Here is a 4,557-nt window from a genome sequence, read left to right on the forward strand (position 1 = left end):
TCCTCTTTCCTCGGCCTTCTGAGCGGCCCTTCATTCCCCTAGCTGGCTACCCTTTCCAAGTGAGGTTCCCATCAACCGACAGATGCTTTTTCCACCCAGGCTTTGACCTTGCAGCCTGAGTCGGACAGTGTAACAGTAAGCTCTGAGTACAGACTCTAAAAATGTAGACTGTCGGTGTGTGCCCTTTTTTAGCCCTAGGTATCCCAAACTGAGGACAAAATATTGCTTAAGAAATTGCACAGTACATATTTCTTCCGAGGGTATGTGAAACATTTACAAAAGATAAACATACTGTGTCTCTAAGCAAGTGTCTCTGCATGTCTACCACATTCTCTGACCACTGTGCAGTTAGAAACTATTAGGGTTCTCTAGAGTCACAGAACTTATGGAATGTCTCTGTGTATTAAATTATTGGGATAAATGACAGTCTACAGTCCAACTAACTCAACAATGGCCAGCTGTGATGGTGAGGTCAAAGAATCTAAGTAGCTGCCCAGCCCCACAGGCTAAGTCAGCTGTCTTCTGTATAAACTGGAATCCTGAAGAAATAGGTTCCAACAGATGTGTTAGCAAGTAAGTGCAAGCAGGCAAAAACTGAATCCTTTTTCCATTGTCCTCCGGCAGAGGTGTGGCCCAGATTAAAGATGTGTACCACCATGCCTGGACCTAAGCTTTTCTTTACTTGGAACTTATTCTGTCTCAGGCTGGGCTTGAACTCAGAGATCTGCTTGCCTCTGTCTCCTGGGATTAAATGTGTGTACCATCTTGTCTGGGCCTTTCCTGGCCACTGTGCCTCAAGTTCTGGATCAAAAGTGTGTGTCATCCCATGTCAAGATCTGGGTGTCTTCCAACTTCAAGATCTGAATTGCAGGTGATCCCTCCATTTCTGGAGTGTAGTTCATTCCAGGTGTGGACAAATTGACAAACCAGAAATAGCTATCACAGAAACCATTAACTGAAGGATAACTGGTGAGTCCCCATTGTATTATTCTTTTGATCAATTCATCGATCTAAAAGTCATAATGAAAACTTCATATGCCCCAGTGTAGGGGAATGCCAGGGCCAGTAAGTAGGAGAGAGTGGGGTGGCGAGCAGGGGGAGGTGGGAGGGAACAAGGGTTTGTTCTTGTTGGGTTCTTTTGGTTTGGTTTGGTTTGGTTTGGTTTGGTTTGGTTTTTTTTGGAGGGGAAACTGGGAAAGGAGATATCATATGACATGTAAATAAAGAAAATATCTAATAAAAACAAAAAGAAAAAACTTTTTTTTGTTTTGTTTTGTTGTTTGTTTGTTTGTTTTTAGAGACAGGGTTTCTCTGTATAGCCCTGGCTGTCCTGGAACTTACTCTGTAGACCAGGCTGGCCTCGAACTCAGAAATCCACCTGCCTCTGCCTCCCAAGCGCTGGGATTAAAGTTGTGCACCACCACACCCAGCACAATCTTCAGTTTCTTGAGAGAGGCACAGCAGAAAACTCTTGTCGTTCTGGCTGGTCCTGGTGGATCCCACAGACTCATGCTGATCCAGCAGAGCCCTGATGGCTTCTGCTGGATTGTGCCACCACTGCTGATTCCTGTTTAATATCCAGACACTACTGAACAAGACTTCTGGTATCCTCATTGGGATTGCCCCAGAGAACTACTTCTAAAAAGGTCCACATGCCCTTGTCCTATTTACCATCTTTTCCCCCTACATTTGGATGGTGATACAAGGTTGGGGGATGGTCAAAGCATTTGAGAACTCTTATTAAAAGTAGATTCTCTTTTTTAAAAATCTAAGCCTACAGGGCATGTCACATGAACTTTATAGCTTGCTTACCTCTATGCTATCTCAGTCAAAGACCACACCAGATCATAGGCCTTAGGCTGTAGAACCCATTTTCATGGGCACATGTACTTTGCAAAGGAGTCTCTATATAGTCATGCCTTAAACTTTATTGTGTACCTGGAATTGGAATGATTCTTGCCTGGAAACCTTTTCCCAAGTTATACTGTTTAAATATGCTTATAATGAACTGCCTGGCATCAGACTCGTTAGAAGTTTGATCCAAACTGACTAAGTTGGCCTAAACTAAGTTTATATTCTCATCTCTTCCAGGTTCATTTCTCTGCCTGCCATGTAGCTTGCAAAGACCCCCACAAAGCACTTTTTTTTGGGGGGGGGGGGTTCAAGACAGGGTTTCTCTGTATAGCCCTGGCTGTCCTGGAACTCACTCTGTAGACCAGGCTGGCCTCGAACTCAGAAATCCGCCTGCCTCTACCTCCCAAGTACTGGGATTAAAGGCGTGTGCCACCACCTCCCAGCTCATGATTCATTTCTGATCTGAGCATTGCTTTAAAATTTCACAAGTCCATTTGCTCTGATGTCAGAAAAATAAAGTTTTTCCATTTTGAAATTAGTAAAAATCATCCAAAAAATCAGTGTCCCCAGATTTGATGCCTAATTTGTCATTAGTCTCAATAAAACAATAAAGTCTTGATTTAAACATGATTATTAATTTACTTAATGAAAGAACACTAAACTTTGTGAAATAAATTTGTATGACTCTTACGTACTGGGCCTACCAAAAAAGCACCCAGTTATAGCTAGTCATATACCTTACTACATATTTTACCCCTGTTTTAATTTTGTCATTAAAAAAAAAAAACTATCAAGGGAGGAAAATGGGACCTGTGTTATTTAACAGTTTGTTGACTGAATGTTTAACATATAAATATTTAGCCATATGATTAGCTCCTTTTCTGATTGTTTGGCTCTTATTAGAAAGGGGCCCGGGAAGGGACCAGAGAAAGAAAAGGGCTATGAATGTGGGTGCTGAGAGTCCCTCATGAGAATGATCAGAGACAGTGCAGAGATAAAGGTGATCCAGAAAGAGAGAGTTGCATGAGTTCAAGACCAGAAGATGTCATACTGAGGAGGTAAAATGCCCCTGTAGTTTAAGCTTTAGGAAAGGAATGAGGAAAGTGGAATGACAGCCAGGAGGCCTCATCTCATCTTCCCTGCTCCCAGATAGAGCATACCTCCAGGAGGTAACCCTGAAGCCAATACTCAAAGGACTGTTATGTTCAGGGTCAGAAAGGGACTTGGAAGAAGTGATTGAGCAAACAAACAAACAAACAAAAACAGAAACAAATGCTTAAAAATCGGAGGAAGGGGTGGGGAGATAAGTCAGATAAGAAGTTAAGAGCACTTGCTAATCTTACAGAGCACCTACATGGCAACTCACATCTATAACTGGCTCCAAGGGATCTGACAATCTCTTATAGCCTCTGCACAAACTACACACACAAGCTACACAACTATACATACAGGCATGACACTCATACACATAAACTAAAATAAATAAATGTTTTAAATAAAAAGATAGGCTGACCCCACTGTGGAGCCAGAGTTCTAAAAGTCACAATGAAGGGGTCAGAGCATGCAAGAGAAAAAGAATGCAAACTTACATCAGAGCATCCCAGGGAAGTTTGAAGAGGAGAATTGAGAATTGTTTTCAGAATGATGACATGCCAAAGCCATACAACAATGCCTACTCCTAGTGGCATGTCAGTGAAAGAGGGTACCCAGACCAAATGCAGCTCCGCTGTAGCCTGCTAGGTCTGATCTGATGGAGTTGAAATGCAAGATTGGTCTTTTGCCATCAGCCAGCACAGCAGGTGCCACAGTATCCATTATTGGCACCATTGAACAGAAGACACCTGATTTTTCATGGCTGGTCAATCTGGGCAATTCTCATCAGTACCCCAGGTGTTTGGAGCAAGATGTTTCTTCATGAGTTTGGCACCAACACTCCAGGGATTAACCCTGGGTAGAGACCAGGATTACTTTTATGAACATGGCTGATGATCTGGAAAGAATTGTTTCTATCTTGTCATATGGAAGAAGAGGCCCATATAAATGAATCCCAGTTTCTGTGTATTTAAGACACAGTCAGTGCATTCATACATACTGCCAGAAATTGCCTCCTGTGCTCTAACCCCAGATGTTTCTAACTTCAGTGCTGTACTGTCCCTGCCAGCCTGTAGGTCAACATTGGCAGCATCCCTCTTATATACCAGTGTCTTCAACTTGTACATATATATGAAAATTCCATGCTTCCCTCCTTGTTCTTTTATTTCTATTTATGTATATGTGGGTATCCCTGTGTGTGTGTGTGTGTGTGTGTGTGTGTGTGTGTGTGTGTGTGTGAGATGTATGCTCAGGTGCATGCAGAGTTCAGAAGAGGGTGTCTGATTGATCTCCTGGAGTGGGAGTTAGACAGTTATGAGCTGCCTGATGTGGGGTGATGGGATCAAAACTCTAGCCCTCTGTAAGAGCTATGTTTTTAACTGCTTAGCCATCTCCCCAGACATACTCCTCATAGTATTAGAAAAATAAGTAGAAAATGGAAAACTGGATGAATTTATACCAGCGATTTTCTCTTACTATGTAGCCCTGGAACTAAATAGAACAGGTTGGCCTAAAACACAGAGATCCACCTCTGCCTGCATACTAAGTGCTGGAATTAAAGGCATGCACCACCATACCCAATACTAGTGATTTTCTTTAAAAAAAAAAAAA

This window comes from Mastomys coucha, unplaced genomic scaffold (genome assembly GCF_008632895.1).
Source record: "Mastomys coucha isolate ucsf_1 unplaced genomic scaffold, UCSF_Mcou_1 pScaffold21, whole genome shotgun sequence".
In the NCBI taxonomy this organism is placed as follows: domain Eukaryota; kingdom Metazoa; phylum Chordata; class Mammalia; order Rodentia; family Muridae; genus Mastomys; species Mastomys coucha.